Source organism: Vipera berus, assembly GCF_964194415.1.
Source record: "Vipera berus genome assembly, chromosome: 3".
In the NCBI taxonomy this organism is placed as follows: Eukaryota; Metazoa; Chordata; class Lepidosauria; order Squamata; family Viperidae; genus Vipera; species Vipera berus.
Genome location: NC_138204.1, coordinates 212,684,911 through 212,701,441, shown reverse-complemented (window position 1 = coordinate 212,701,441; position 16,531 = coordinate 212,684,911). Strand labels below are relative to the sequence as shown.

Sequence of the window (16,531 nt, the reverse complement as noted above, 5' to 3'; positions counted from 1 at the left end):
AAAGAAGGAGGGGAGAGGAGAGGAGAGGGCTGGAAGAAGGGAAAATTTATTTTTATTTTATTTTAATTCCATTGATATCCCGCCCTTCTCCGAAGACTCAGGGCAGCTTACAAGCTTAGCAGTAGCCTTCATTCTATGTATATACCTGCTTAGTAGGGCTTTCATACAACCCCCAAGTGGCATTATTACAAAGTCAGCTTAATTGCCCCCAACAATCTGGGTCCTCATTTTACCTACCTCGGAAGGATGGAAGGCTGAGTCAACCTTGAGCCTGGTGGGATGCGAACCTGCACTAATTGCAGGCAGCTGGTGTTACTTAAGGAGGCATTAGCCTACTGCTCCACCAAGGAAGGAAGGAAGGAATACACATTTATTTATATTACATGCTCATGCGCTTGCCCACCACTTCCGCGGCCCAGTTCCGAACAGCCTGCAGCCCAGCTACGGACCAGGGGTCGCGGGCTCTTCGGCTAAGATTTCTGAGAAGGGCAAGGCCTATAAATGAGGGTTTAGTGCTAGCTCGTAAATCCTGCTGTATGGAGAACATCATCTTTGCAGTCAAGTCGATAACGGCTGGAAACTTATGGAGATATTTCTCCAGACTTGACCAGCAACAGATTTCTCCCCCCCTCACCCATCCACCCATCTTTTGTTCTGATGCTTGGTCTGTTTGTGTGTAGGGGAGGGAATCTCGGTGCACGGGCTACGTTTGGTTTTTTTTTGGTTTTTTACACCTTGTACTTAGCTCTGGGAAGTCGGGGGGGGGGGGGAGGGGGGGAGGGGTAGGGAGGGAGGGATAGGGGAGGGTTAGGGGGGATTGTTAAAGATAAAATGTATGATAAAACTTTTCAATAAAAAAAAAATGAAGTTAGGATAGAAGACCTGGCCAGCTTTTGGAAAGAGGAGCAGTTGCAGAACGTCATCCTGCTGGCTGCCTTTGGGGCAGAGTGGAGAAATGTGGTTTTCCTTAAGGCCTTGGCTACTTTTCAGCCGGGCTTCCAAAAGTTTCTGTATGTTTACCAGCGAAGAGACAGCTGCGTGTCTCCGATGTTGGCCAGGACAATGACTCAGCAGTGCAGAAATTGCGAGGCCTCGCCTGATCTGTAGACAAACAGCCTCTTACTGCAACTTCAGTTCCTGGTGATGTTTTTATTACTATTACTATTATTATTATTAACATTATTAAAGGGTTTTGCAGAGAGGGGGAAATTCAGCTCTCTACTGAACTTCTCCCACCTGCATTTACTCCCTCTACGGCATCTTCCCCCATCTGCTGAACCATGAAGAAAGTTTGCAGGAACTGGGTATGGATCGTCTAGAGCAGGGGTCCCCAACCCCCGGGCCGTGGATCAGTACCGGGCCGTGGCATGCCAGCAACCGGTCCACACAGACAAGCAAAGCCCCATCCACAGGATGCAGGCAGGACACAAAACCACGCACCCTCCGGCCCGTGGAAAAACCTCTCTCCACGGAACCGGTCCCTGGTGCCCAAAAGGTTGGGGACACATGTTAGCAGCGTTCCGGTTGATTGTGACCACAGGAGTTTTTCAGTGCCATTCTGCTTATTGAAAGGTCCCAAAAGGGGATCATATGACCCCAGGACGCTGCCAACCGTCATAAATATGAGCCAGTTGCCAACCGTCCAAATTTGGATCCCGCGACCGTAGAGATGCTACAACGGTTGTAAGTGTGAAAAAATGGTCATAAGTCGCTTTTTTCAGTGCCATTCTAACTTTCAACAGTCAGTAAACGGGTGTTTGTAAGCCTAAAACTACCTGTAAAGCCTTTATCCCCCGGTGCTTGAGCCAACTCTCCTGCAAGTCAGCAAACCAAGATTGAAATTCACGCTGTGGACTGTGGTGCTTGGAGAGAACTAAAATCAGACTCTGGTGGCTGCGTTGAAAGAATTCCACCCTTAGGGAATGAGTGCGTAAGGGGTGCAGCCAAAATCTGTAACCTCAGCACACTTTGCTTATTAATACTTATTTTGCCATATTGAGCTAACCTATGAAAAAGTGGTACAGGGAAAGGCCGAAGCAACAGGAAAGGGATCCAGCCTTGTGTCGAATCGCTATCCAGGCTTCCTCCCACGTTTATTTTTCCATCTGTGGGAAATGCAGTCTTGTGGGTGTCTGTCACTTGGGTCCACAGGATTTTTTCAAAAGGAGCAGGACCGTCATTGTTTTCCAGACATGATAATTTAGATAGGACACGTTTTACAACTGTTGTCTGACAAGCACTCTGGAAAGAGTGCAGAGAAGAGCAGCAAAGATGATTAGGGGGCTGGAGGCTAAAACATAGGGGGAATGGTTGAAAGAACTGGGTATGTGTTGTCTGACAAAGAGAAGTACTAGGGATGATACGATAGCAACGTTTCAGTATTTGGGGGACTGCCACAAATAAGAGGGGGTGTGTGTCAACTTATTTTCCAAAGCACCAGAAGGCAAGACAAGAAGCAACGGATGGAAACTCATCAAGGAGAGAAGCAACCTGGAATTAAGGAGAAACAGTGAGAACCAGCCGAGCCACGAGCTGTTGGTGTAGCGCTGGCGCTAGCTGAGCCACGAGGTTTGAGTGTCGCGCCGGCGCTAGCTGAGCCACGAGCTGGCGCTAGCTGTGCCACGAGCCTTGCGCCGGCACTAGAAGCCCCATTTGCAGTTGCTCATGGCCGTTTGCAGTCGCATTAGTGTGTGCACGCATGCTAGTTCCGGCGCGATACTCGAAGCTCATGGCTCGGCTAGTGCCGGTGTGAGACTCACAGGTCGTGGCTCAGCTAGTGCCAGCACGACACTCGCAGCTCGTGGCTCGGCTAGCGCCAGTGTGAGACTCGCAGGTCGTGGCTCTGCTAGTGCCGGCGCAACACAGCTTGTGGCTCAGTTAACGCCAGCGTGACACTCACAGCTTGTGGCTCGGCTAGCACCAGCACGAGGCTCACAGCTTGGCTAGCACCAGTGCAGGGGGTGCTGGCCAGCCACTCATGCGGCCCAGTGGCCAAGAGGCTACGGCCCGGCAGTGGGCCACAGCCCATAGGTTGGGGACCTCTGGACTAGATGATCTCTGAGGTCCCTTCCAACTCTATGTTTCAGTGTTTCTAAATAGGAGTGCAGGAAGGATGAAAGCAAAGCAGTTCCACACATCTTCTGACAGCTTTGAAAGATTTGGCTAGAATTCTTCACTTTTAGCCTTTCTCTCACGTTTGGTCCCTTTCGCAGTCTCAGAGACAAAAATCGGACTGTTCAATTCTTTGCTATCTTGGCATCTTCCAGAGGTTGGACTACAAGCTTCATCACCCACGAGCAGGATTGTGGCAGCTAGAGTTCTAGCCCGTTTGAACACCATTAGGACAGGAACGAAAAAAGCTATGATTGATTATTATTATTTTTCTATCAGTCCTTATAAATTGGGCCTTTATTCCACTAGACCAGAATGCCGTAGAACAGGGATGTCCAACTTCAGCAATGCATCCTGAATGAGGAACCTGGCTTCTTGCAACTTGAGTTCCTCTCTCTATACTGATGGGTTCTGTGTTGTGCACGGTTTAGAAAAAAAAAGAGAAAATTAATAATAACAACCTGTTCCTGTTTTTTTCTCTTTGCACGTGGAATGCATTTTGTTCGATGCTTCCTCATTCTCTGCGGAGGCGTCCACCCTGCGGAGCAGGTTAAAAAATTCCACTGTTCACTTCTGGATTTTATTTATTATTTATTTATTTATTTTATTTTATTTTATTTTATTTATTTATTTATTTATTTATTTATTTATTTATTTATTTATTTATTTATTTAGTTGCATTTATATACCGCCCTATTCCCTGAGGACTCAGGGCGGTTTACAGGGAATTAAAAATCCACCATACAAAAGTTAAAAAACCAATTAAAAAATATTAAATTACCCTGTAATTTAGGGCGGTGAACAGGGCACATATATGGCCTTGTGATGACAAAAATATATATGACATTCCGATGTTGGCTTCATCGATTAGATAGATTTGTCGTTCTAGAAATGGCGAGTTATATACTAATGCTTGAAAGCAAAAAGTTGAGGCTGGAGTGTTTTTATCTGGTACAGAATCGGAAGTCAATGCCTTTTCTTTCTTTTTTTCCCAATTATAACTCACATTTTCTTTTTTTCCCCTCTTTTTCCTTCCCCTAATTTCTTATTTCTGTTTTCCTTTGTATTTTATATATTAAATAAATAAAAAAATAAAAAAATAATTTCCATTGTTCAAACCCTGCCATCCGATCCTGACTTAACCTACAAGCTAATTCAGGAGACACTGATGTGAGGTAAACTTTGACTTAACAGCCATTTGATTAGTGACCGTTCAAACAATACAAGGGCACAGAAAAAAGTGACTTTTGACCTTTTTTCCCCACTTATGACTGTTGCGGTATCCCCCATGGTCAGGGGTAGGCAACCTTGGCTCTTTTATGACTGGTGGACTTCAACTCCCAGAATTCCTGAGCCAGCATGGCTCAGCTTAGAGACCTCTCCCTTTCCCCTCAGCATGGCTGGCTCAGGAATTCTGGGAGTTGAAGTCCAGAAGTCATAAAAGGACCAAGTTTGAAGACCCCTGCTCTATACCCTCTTCCAGGGGTAGGCAACCTTGGCTCTTTTATGACTGGTGGACTTCAACTCTCAGAATTCCTGAGCCAGCATGGCTCAGCTTGGAAAACTCTACCTCAGCGTGGCTGGTTCAGGAATTCTGGGAGTTGAAGTCCACGAGTCACAAAAGAGCCAAGGTTGCCTACCCCTGCCCATGGTCATGTTATCAAAATTTGAACGCTTGGCAACTGGCATGTACTTACGACAGTTGCAATGTCCCAGGTTCACGTGATCCCCTTTTGCGACCTTCTGACAAGCAAAGAGAAAAGCAACCTAGAAATAAGGAGAAATTCCCTGACAGTTAGAACAATTAGCCAGTGGAACAACCTGCCTCCAGAAGCTGTGAATGCTCCAACACTGGAAGTTTTTAAGAAGAGACTGGGCAGCCATTTGTCCGAAATGGTAGAGGGTTTCCTGCCTGAGCAGGGGGCTGGACTAGATGACCTCCAAGGTCCCTTCCAACTGTTGTTGTTGTTATTGTTATTTCAATGGGGGATCCAGATTCACTTAACAACCGATTTACTAATTTACCAACAGCAGTGATTCACTTCACCACCAGGACAAGAAAGCTTCATAAAATGGGGCAAACCTCACGGAACAGCTGTCTTGCTTAGCAACAGAAACTTGGCCCTCGGTTGTGGTCATAAGCCGAGAACTATCTGTCGTGCGTTGGTGATGCTAACCTGCTTTTCAAGACCGTCCCTTCCTTCCTACCTCGGGGGGCCAAAAATAATAATAAATGTGCATTTTTAAAAGTCCTTTTCAGCAAACCCTCCATCCTATAACCCCTGCCCCCCCCTCCCAGCTAATATTGTTTATCCTGGAAAAAATGCTACACTTCATTTTAAATCAGAATGGTTTATTAATCCCCTTGAATGAAGCATTGTTCCGCCAGTAAATGAGGTATTATTTACATCAGCACATGTATTGTGCGTTGGGCTTTCAGTCTTTTCCCTCAGAGTTTCCTTTTTTTGTCAACGGATCAATTGTTTTTGAGCCGGCCTTGTAAATGTCCTTTTCGCCCATATAAGCTTTTAATTTGTGGCTTATTGGCAAGAATAAACAATGGTTTAAGAAGAGCAGGGGTGGGGTGGGGTGGCTGGCTTTAGTAAACCAGTCTCGTGCTGCAGGTAATACTCGAATTACAAAGGCGATGGAACCCAAATTTTCCGTTGTTAAATGAGACCACTGTTAAGCGACTTGCCCGTTTTACGACCTTTCTTGCTGCGGTTGTTAAGGGAATCGCTTCCCACTGCCTCCAGAAGCGGGGAATGCTCCAACTCTGGAGGTTTTTAAGAAGAGACTGGACAGCCATTTGTCTGAAATGGTAGAGGGTTTCCTGCCTGAGCAGGGGGTTGGACTAGATGACCTCCAAGGTCCCTTCCAACTCTATTTCTGTTATTTAGTAAACTTAATAGGAGATAAAACAAATTTAAATGCCCATAATCAAAACGTCTACCCAGAAAGATGTCGGTAGAGATGGATGTAACTTTGAATGGTCATCAATTAAGGACCACCTGTATAACATTTTCTTATGTTACAGGTAGTCCTCAACTTATATTCATTTAGTGACCACTCCGAGTTACAATGCCACTGGGGGAAAAATGACTTATGACCGGTTTTTCACACTTACGACCGTTACAGCATCTCCATGGTCACGTGATCCAAATTCGACCGCTTGGCAACCATTGTGTAATGATGGTTGCAGTGTCCCCGGGGAGGAGGAGGAGGAGGAAGGGACTTTGAAGGTCATATAGTCCAACCCCCTGCTCAGGCAGGAAACCCTATACCATTTCAGACAAATGGCTGTCCAGTCTCTTCTTAAAAACTTCCAGTGTTGGAGCATTCACCACATCTGGAGGCAGCTTGTTCCACTGGTTAATTGTTCTAATGGTCAGGAAATTCCTCCTTAGTTCCAGGTTGCTTCTGTCCTTGATTAGTTTCCACCCGTTGCTTCTTGTCCTGCCTTCCGGCGCTCTGGAATTTGGGGGGGTCAACTGTGGTCGTAAGTCAAGGACTACATGTGTGTTGTTCATTTGCATGATAGGTTTAGGTGCCGCAGTTTGCCGGGCCAACTCTGTCAAGGCAACGTTGTTCTTTCTCGCTCTTATTTTTGTTCGGATTTCAGGGAAGCTCAGCGACATGATGCCTGGGCATGTTCTGTGTCTCTTCACAAGTCTGACTTGTCAAAGGAAGGACGTGCAAGTTGTTCTGCCAGTAACCGAGGTGCGCATTTCAGATTTCGTACTGCATGCGGCGTGGAGAACAAAAGCAGACTAACTTCATTTCTGAAATAAAAGCAAATATGGGGTGTTTCCTGAAAGAAACCCACCCTGAAGCCAGACAGGAAGACTTGGAAGGGATCCTGGAGGTCTTCTAGTCCAACCTCCTGTTCCAGTAGGAGAACTAACTACCTATATCATTTTAGATAATGGATTATCCCCCCAGTGTGAGGGCAAGCCGTTCTACTAATTAATTGTTCTCACTGCCAGGAAGTTTCTCCTTAGTTCTAGGTTGCTTCTCTGCTTGATTAGTTTCCATCTGTTGCTTCTTCTGGCTGAGGAATTCTGAGAGTTGAAGTCCACAAGTCATAAAAGGGCCAAGTTTGAAGACCCCTGTTGTAATGCTTAGGGAAGGCCGTTCAGAGACGCCAGTTGTAAAGTCTTCACGGGGTTGCGAAATTGTGCTGGTGTCCCTTACTTCCTTTGTAAGCAAGGCCAAGGATCCCTGTGGGGAACAATGCGGCTCTGATTGGGGGTTGTTTACAGTCTCAACCTAGCTTCTTCGAAGTGGGTTCTAGTGTTCAGACAGTATCTTCAGGGAAGGGTGCTTCGTTTGCTTGGCCAACAGTAGCGGATTAGATGTGATCCTCCCTAAGTGAATTCTTAGATTTGATTAAATGCTGCCCCTCCTTTGCTTTCCTTTTTTAAATCAAAGGGAGACTTTGATTCCTCTAATGTAATGGACTGTTTCTTCCAGAAAATCTCCATGTTGCTACTGGGACGAGTGAAAAGAGTGAGGGATGAGGCAAGTGGACCAGCCTACAATGGTCTTGTACAAATGAAGAGTTAAAAGCTGGGCTGTGGGTCGCTTTTCATGAATTATAACTATTCCGTGAATTCTTAGGTTCTCACAATTCAAAGAGAAACAGCTTCCTGTTTGCACATTTTTGGAACCTGGACTCTGTCCCTAAGCAGATTATTTAAATGGCAGTTAACTCAGTCTCTCCATTTGTAATACAGCTGCCCATATTTTGACTGTGTAGGGCAAGGGGTGTCCAACCTTTGCCACTTTAAGAATAGAATAGAATAGAATAGAAAATAGAATAGAATAGAATAGAATAGAATAGAATAGAATAGAATGGAATGGAATGGAATGGAATGGAATGGAATGGAATGGAATGGAATGGAATGGAATAGAATAGAATAGAATAGAATAGAATAGAATAGAATAGAATAGAATAATAGAATATGAAATGGGATGGGATGGGATGGGATGGGATAGAATAGAATAGAATACAATAGAATAGAATAGAATAGAATAGAATAGAATAGAATAGAATAGAATAGAATAGAATAGAATAGAATAGAATAGAATAGAAAATAGAATAGAATATAGAATAGAAAATAGAATAGAATAGAATAGAATAGAATAGAATAGAATAGAAGAATAGAATATAGAATAGAAAATAGAATAGAATAGAATAGAATAGAATAGAATAGAATAGAATAGAATAGAATAGAATAGAATAGAATAGAATAGAATAGAATATGAAATGGGATGGGATGGGATGGGATGGGATAGAATAGAATAGAATAGAATAGAATAGAATAGAATAGAATAGAATAGAATAGAATAGAATAGAATAGAATATAGAATAGAAAATAGAAAATAGAATAGAATAGAATAGAATAGAATAGAATAGAATAGAATAGAATAGAATAGAATATGAAATGGGATGGAATAGAATAGAATAGAATAGAATAGAATAGAATAGAATAGAATAGAATAGAATAGAATAGAATAGAATAGAAGTTGTGAGTGCTCCATCATGGGAGGTTTTCAAAAATAGACTAGACAGCCATTTGACTGGGATGGTATAAGGTCTGACTGAGCAGAGGGTTGGACTAGAAGACCTCTTGAGGTCCCTTTCAGCCCTACGGTTCTATGTTCTACTTATTTATTTTTTTATTTATTTTTTAATCCCATTTATATCCCGCCCTTCTCCGAAGACTCAGGGCGGCTTACAATTTAAGCACAAACCAATGTGCTTAGCAATAGCCTTCATTCTATGTATATGCCTGCTTATTAGGGCTTTTGCCCCCCCCCCAAAGCGGCATTATTACAAAGTCAGCTTATTGCCCCCAACAATCTGGGTCCTCATTTTACCTACCTCGGAAGGATGGAAGGTTGAGTCAACCTTGTCTAGTCTCATCAAATGAAAGGAGCATGAAATCTTTTTACTGGTAACTGAATCGAAGAGCCTGTGTTGTTGTTTTTATAGCGCGGGCTGCAAAATTGCTCTTGCAAAATTGGGCTGGCACCTCCTTTGCAAGCAGCAAAAACCCTTTTGTTCGCTTCCTTTACGGCAAAGGTTAAAGGTGGCCCTGGCTAAAATGAATGGAGTTGGACAGGTGCCCTTGCATCCTTTATTTCAGTAATGGCAATACTTCACCCCTGGCACCATCTCCCATGATAACAGAGGGCTGGATGGGTCACTTTGCTTACAGCTGCACAAATGACTGACTGCCAGGCTGTTTTTGAAGCAAACCTGATCTAGCTCTTGTCAACATTCGGGATCATGTGAGGTTCAACGTCAGGAGATTAGATGGCTAAAAATATAAGCCGCTAACGGTAAACACTGAGCTCTAAGCCATCTGAATGTAGCCAAGAATGCATGTTGGGTACAGTACATCGTCTCGGGACAAAAAGAGTCCGTGGAATGGCCTAGCGGCCCTAGGCCACTTTATGACTCGTGGACTTCAACTCCCAGAATTCATGAGCCAGCCACGCTGAGAGGAAAGGGAGAGGTTTCCAAGCTGAGCCATGCCGGCTCATGAATTCTGGGAGTTGAAGTCCAACAGTCATAAAAGAGCCAAGGTTGCTTACCCCTGGCCTAGGCCGCTTTATGACCCGTGGACTTCAACTCCCAGAATTCATGAGCCAGCCATGCTGAGGGAAAAGGGAGAGGTTTCCAAGCTGAGCCATGCCAGCTCAGGAATTCTGGGAGTTGACGTCCACGAGTCATAAAAGAGCCAAGGTTGCCTACCCCTGGCCTAGGCCAGTTTATGACTCATGGACTTCAACTCCCAGAATTCCTCAGCCAGCCATGCTGAGGGAAAAGGGAGAGTTTTCCAAGCTGAGCCATGCCAGCTCATGAATTCTGGGAGTTGAAGTCCAACAGTCATAAAAGAGCCAAGGTTGCTTACCCCTGGCCTAGGCCGCTTTATGACCCGTGGACTTCAACTCCCAGAATTCATGAGCCAGCCATGCTGAGGGAAAAGGGAGAGGTTTCCAAGCTGAGCCATGCCAGCTCAGGAATTCTGGGAGTTGACGTCCACGAGTCATAAAAGAGCCAAGGTTGCCTACCCCTGGCCTAGGCCAGTTTATGACTCATGGACTTCAACTCCCAGAATTCCTCAGCCAGCCATGCTGAGGGAAAAGGGAGAGTTTTCCAAGCTGAGCCATGCCAGCTCAGGAATTCTGGGAGTTGAAGTCCACCTGTCATAAAATAGCCAAGGTTGACTACCCCTGTGCTAGTTGCCTCCTGGGAAGTTTTCTCTGCCCTTCCCAATTCCAGGTATCCCATTTGTTCCTCTTCTGGAGTAGTGAAGGAAAGCACCAAATTGCAAGGCAGCTTAAAGCGTGGCGTGGCCTCGCTTAACGATGTCTGCTTTCCAGTTTTGTCCTGTACAGGTTTATTGCTGAGGTTTTGTCCTGTACAAATTTATTGTCCAGTTTTGTGCTGGAATCCTGGAAACCGTCACCCCCTCCCCCCCAGGCAGGGTGTGATCACCAGCATCTAAAGGGCATCATATTATGTTCTCCAGAAATACGATTCTAGACAACGTTAGCATGGATTGGGTCAATCTCATTCCTGTTCTGACATCTTGTTGAGACCTTGGAAAAAGTTCAGAGAAGAGCAACTAAGATGATCCAAGGCCTGGACACTTAAAACATACGAAGAACGTTTTCAGGACTTGGGTTTGGCTAGTCTAAAGAAAAGAAGAAATAGGGGAGACATGATAGCAGTGTTCCAGTATCTGAGGGGCTCCCACAAAGAGGAGGGGGTCAAATTATTCTCCAAAGCACCAGAGGGCAGGACGAGAAACAATGGTTGGAAAGTGATCAAAGAGAGAAGCAATCTGGAATTAAGGAGAAACTTCCTGACAGTGAGAACAATCGACCAGTGGAACAGAAGTTCCCTCCAGAAATCGTGGGCGCTCCATCACTGGAGATTTTTAAGAAGAGGCTAGACCAGGGGTAGGCAACCTCGGCTCTTTTATGACTCATGGACTTCAACTCCCAGAATTCATAGCTGGCTCAGGAATTCTGGGAGTTGAAGTCCAGGAGTCATAAAAGAGCCGAGGTTGCCTACCCCTGGGCTAGACAGTCACTTGTCTGAGATGGTATAGGTTCTTCTGCTCGAGCATGGGGATGGACTAGAAGACCTCCAAGGTCCCTTCCAGCTGTATTCCTATTCTATTCTATTCTATTCTATTCTATTCTATTCTATTCTATTCTATTCTATTCTATTCTATTCTATTCTATTCTATTCTATTCTATTCTATTCTATTCTATTTCTGTTCTACTCTACTCTACTCTACTCTACTCTACTCTACTCTACTCTACTCTACTCTACTCTACTCTACTATACTATACTATACTATACTATACTCTATTTGCTTGACAATGATTGCTGCATTTTTTAATGCTTGCTTTTCTTGATGCTTTAGTTAAGACTTTTCCTTCCCAAGGTTCTGCAATTATTCCCTGCCCTTTCTTACAATTGCCTCTTGTCTTTGGCTCTTTTGCCCGTGAATTCAGATATTCTGAATTCTCAAAGAGGCTGCTTAGAAGGAATGGGGAAGGAAACTCCTTTCTGGAGATCTAGCTTGCTAGCTCGAATTTTAAGGATGCACGACGCATCCTGATAAGCATAACCTCACCCACAGAAGTCTTTCCTAGTTCCTTGTCTGCCATGGCTGCAAAACATCCAAACGCAACGGTGATGGTCTTGAACTGTGGAAAATAAGAGCAACTGGATGCATGTTATTTTTCCCAGAAGCTAAAGTTTGCATAATAGTTGTTTATGGAGATTCTCAGTCATCCCAAGTCATACTTATCCCAAAGGCTCTTTTTCCAAAAAGCAATTAGATTTTCGTGCGTTTTTTTTCCCCCTTTTGAAAATGTTTCACTTCTCGAAATGTTTTCAAAGGAAAAAAAAAAGCCAAGAAAGTCCAGTTGCCTTTTGGGGGGAAAAAAATCACCTTTGGGACATAATACTTCCATTAACGAATGGCACCTGTTGATTTATTTTTATTATCTATTCATTAAATTTGGGTGCCGCCCATCTCTCTATGAAGCGACTCCGGGCAGCTTGCAAAACAGGCAGTTCTCGACTTACGACAGTTTGTTTACTGACCATTTGAAGTTAAACAGCACTGAAAAAGTGACTTGCGACCGTTTTTCACACTTACGACCATAAAGCATTCCTATGGTCACATGGTTTAACTTAGAATAGAATAGAGCTGGAAGGGACCTTGGAGGTCTTCTAGTCCAGCCCCCTGCTCAAGCAGGAGAACCTATACCATCTCAGACAAGTGACTGTCCAGTCTTTTCTTAAAAATCTCCACAATTTCTGTAGGCAAGCTGTCCCACTGGTTGATTGTCCTCACTGTCAGGAAGTTTCTCCATAATTCCAGCTTGCTTATCTCTCTGGTCGGTTTCCAACCATTGTTTCTCGTCCTTCCCTCTGGTGCTTTGGAGAATAATTTGACCCCCTCCTCTTCTTTGTGGCAGCCCCTCAAATACTGGAATAACTGCTATCATGTCTCCCCTATTTCTTCTTTTCTTTAGACTAGTCCAGGGGTAGGCAACCTTGACTCTTTTCTGACTTGTGGACTTCAACTCCCAGAATTCCTGAGCCAGCCATGCTGAGGGAAAAGGAAGAGGTTTCCAAGCTGTGCCATGCTGGCTCAGGAATTCTGGGAGTTGAAGTCCACCAATCATAAAAGAGCCAAGGTTGCCTACCCCTGGCCTAAGCCACTTTATGACTCCTGGACTTCAACTCCCAGAATTCCTGAGCCAGCCATGCTGAGGGAAAAGGAAGAGGTTTCCAAGCTGCGCCATGCTGGCTCAGGAATACTGGGAGTTGAAGTCCACAAGTCAGAAAAGAGCCAAGGTTGCCTACCCCTGGCCTCGGCCACTTTATGACTCCTGGACTTCAACTCCCAGAATTCCTGAGCCAGCCATGCTGAGGGAAAAGGAAGAGGTTTCCAAGCTGAGCCATGCTGGCTCAGGAATTCTGGGAGTTGAAGTCCACCAATCATAAAAGAGCCAAGGTTGCCTACCCCTGGACTAGCCAAACCCAGGTCCCGCCGCTGTTCTTTGTATGTTTCAGCTTCCAGGCCTTTGATCATCTTAGTTGCTCTTCTTTGAATTTTTTACATTTTTACATTTGGGTGTGATATTTATAAGGGTTGCAGGGTCCCATGGTCCTGTGATTCCCTTTGGCAACCTTCTGACAAGCAGAGTCAATGGGCAAGCCAGTTTCATTTAACGGCCACATGTCTCCCTTAACAACAGAAATGTTGAATTCAGTTGTGGTCGTTAAGTCGAGGACTCCCTGGCGTCTAGGAGACTGGCAGATCACTAAAGCCCATGTTTTGTGTTATTTCGGCGCTGGCTATCTGCGCTTTGCATACAGTAGATAAATCTACGCCAGTTCAAGTCGGACCGCAAAAAACAAACGTCTCATCAATGTTTTCTAAGCCACAAATGCATCCTGCCTCTCCCAACTGCTGCCCCCCCCCGATCCCCAAATGATGCCAGTTTGTTTCCGAGCTGCCCTTTCTGATGCCTCCCCGATAACTTCTCCCACTGGGGATCTGCCCCTCTGCCAAGCTACCCATCTGACAGAGAGGCTACGGACCGGATGCGACAGGAAGGCAAAGGGAAATGACTCAAAAGGGGGTTGTTTTTTTTTAGGAAGATGTGCCTGGATTACGGGTTAATAACTGTCTCGGTGCCAACAACAGCATTTAATAGGTGTGAGAAACAGAGAAATAATAATAACAACAACAGCAACAAGGAGCAACAATGGTGCATTGGAAGATCTGCAAGAAATAACATTTGCCTGCAAGCCAGAACCGGTGGGATCATAAAACAGAGAAAGTCATAGAAAATTAAACTACTCTGGGACTTTAAGAATTCAAACAGACAAGCACCTGCAACCTAACACCCTGGACTTAACAATTGTCAATAAGAAACACAAAAAAGTCTACCCCTGGTATAGGGACTCCTGCCTCAGCAGGGGGTTGGACTAGATGACCTCCAAGGTCCCTTCCAACTTTTTATTGTTGTTGTTATAACATTTATTTATTTATTTATTTATTTATTTATTTTATTACATTTATATACCGCCCTTTCCCGAAGGACTCAGGGCGGTTTACAGGGTGATTAAAAAACCAAGATACAAAAGTTAAAAACAAATTTTAAAAAAACTATATTTGTCCCTGCATAAATAAAACCCCAGTTAAAATTAAGATTAATTCAAAGCCTGGGCCAGAGAGCTCGAAGAGCCAGGTCTTCAGGTCCCGGCGGAATGAACGGAGGTCGGGGGCAGTCCTCAGCTCCACTGGCAGCTGGTTCCAAAGGGCAGGCGCGCCCACTGAGAAGGCCCTATCCCTGGGTGTCATCCGCCGGCAATCTCTTACCGGTGGCACCCTGAGAAGACCCTCCCTGTGGGAGCGCACTGGACGAAGGGAACTTGATGCTGGCAGCAGGTGTTCCCTCAGATATCCCGGACCCAAGCCATTTAGGGCTTTATAGGTCATCACCAGCACCTTGAATCTCACCCGGAGGGCAACCGGGAGCCAATGCAGCTCGCGGAGAAGAGGTGTTACGTGGGAGTATCGGGAAACCCCCATCACAACTCGCGCGGCCGCATTCTGCACCAGCTGAAGCCTCCGAGTGGTCCTCAAGGGCAGCCCCCTGTAGAGAGCGTTGCAGTAGTCTAAACGGGAGGTCACGAGCGCATGAGTGACTGTGCGTAGGGCATCTCGGTCCAGATAGGGGCGCACCAGGCGAACCTGGGCAAAAGCCCCCCTGGTCACGGCTCCTATATGGTCTTCAAAATTGAGTCGTGAATCCAGGAGGACGCCCAAGTTGCGAGCCCTATCAACGGCGGGTAACACCTCTCCCCCCATCGTTAGAGATGGAATAGTCTGGTTGACCCGAGATGCCGATATGCACAGCCACTCAGTCTTGGCGGGATTGAGACGAAGCCTGTTTCTCCCCATCCAGACCCGGACCGCCTCCAGGCAACGGGACATCACGGCGAGGGCATCGCTGGGTTGGTTCGGGGTGGAAAGAAAAAGTTGGGTATCATCAGCGTACTGATGATACCCCACCCCGAAACCACGAATGATCTCCCCCAGCGGCTTCATATAGATGTTGAACAGGAGGGGCGAGAGAACCGACCCCTGAGGAACTCCACAAATGAGAGGCCTCGGGGCGGACCTCTGCCCTCCCGTCAACACCGACTGCGAACGGCCCAGGAGATAGGAGGAGAACCACCGTAAAACGGTGCCTCCCACTCCCAACCCCCTGAGACGCCGCAGTAGGATACCATGGTCGATGGTATCAAAAACATAGCAGGAGGGCGAATGTCAGAACTTTAAATCTGGGTAATAAGTAGTTTGGGGGGGGTACATCATAACTTTGAATGGTCACTAAACAACAGTTAGTCTTCGGCTTACGGCCACAACGGAGCCCGAAAATTATATTGCCAGGTGAGACATTTGTTAAGTGAGTTTTTCCCCATTTTACGACCTCTCTTGCCACAGTTGTTCAGTGAACCACTGCGGTTGTTAAGTTAGCAACACGGTCGTTAAGTGAATCCGGCTTCCCCCATTGACTTTGCTTGTCAGAAGGTCACAAAAGGGGATCACGTGACACACCACCGCCACCCCGGGGACAGTGCAACTGTCCTAAGTCCATGCCAGTTTTCAAGGGTCTGAATTTTGATCACGTGATCCTGGGGGTGGCTGCGATGGTCGTAAGTGTGAAAAACGGTCATAGGCTGCTTTTTTTTTCAGCGCCGTTGTAACTTTGAACGGTCACTAAATGAGCTTTTGTAAGTCGAAGGCTACCTGTACGTGTTTCTCAACTCTCTTTCCATCCTCGGGCACTTGGAAGTCCAGGAGACTTGAAAGGCCTATTTTGCAGGGGTCTTCAAACCTTGGCCCTTTTGTGACTGGTGGACTTCAACTCCCAGAATTCCTCAGCCACCCTCTCCCTTTCCCCTCAGCGTGGCTGGCTCAGGAATTCTGGGATTTGAAGTCCAGGAGACATAAAAGAGCCAAGGTTGCCTACCCCTGGCCTAGGCCTAGGCCGCTTTATGACTTGTGGACTTCAACTCCCAGAATTCCTCAGTCAGCCATGCTGAGGGGAAAGGGAGAGGTTTCCGAGCTGAGCCATGATAGCTCAGGAATTCTGGGAGTTGAAGTCCACCAGTCATAAAAGAGCCAAGGTTGCCTACCCCTGGCCTAGGCCGCTTTATGACTGGTGGACTTCAACTCCCAGAATTCCTGAGCCAGCCATGCTGAGGGAAAAGGGAGAGGTTTCCAAGCTGCACCATGCTGGCTCAGGAATTCTGGGAGTTGAAGTCCAGGAGACATAAAAGAGCCAAGGTTGCCTACCC

The 16,531-nt window shown here is 45.8% G+C and overlaps 1 protein-coding gene across 13 annotated transcripts in view; it reads left to right on the top strand.

Annotated features, from left to right (window-relative positions):
- The window catches only part of SLC45A4 (solute carrier family 45 member 4), a 127,652-nt gene that overhangs the window by 28,339 nt on the left and 82,782 nt on the right, over positions 1-16,531 (top strand). Inside the window, exon 1 of one of the 13 annotated variants that reach the window (XM_081323037.1) lies at positions 1,118-1,140. The exons of 10 other annotated variants lie outside the window; for them this stretch is intronic. The gene's annotated coding sequence lies outside the window, so the exon portion shown is untranslated. Of the gene's footprint in view, positions 1-1,117; positions 1,141-6,807; positions 6,832-16,531 lie in introns of those variants that run through there. 2 more of the 13 variants (XM_081323042.1, XM_081323034.1) reach the window with 2 other exon arrangements.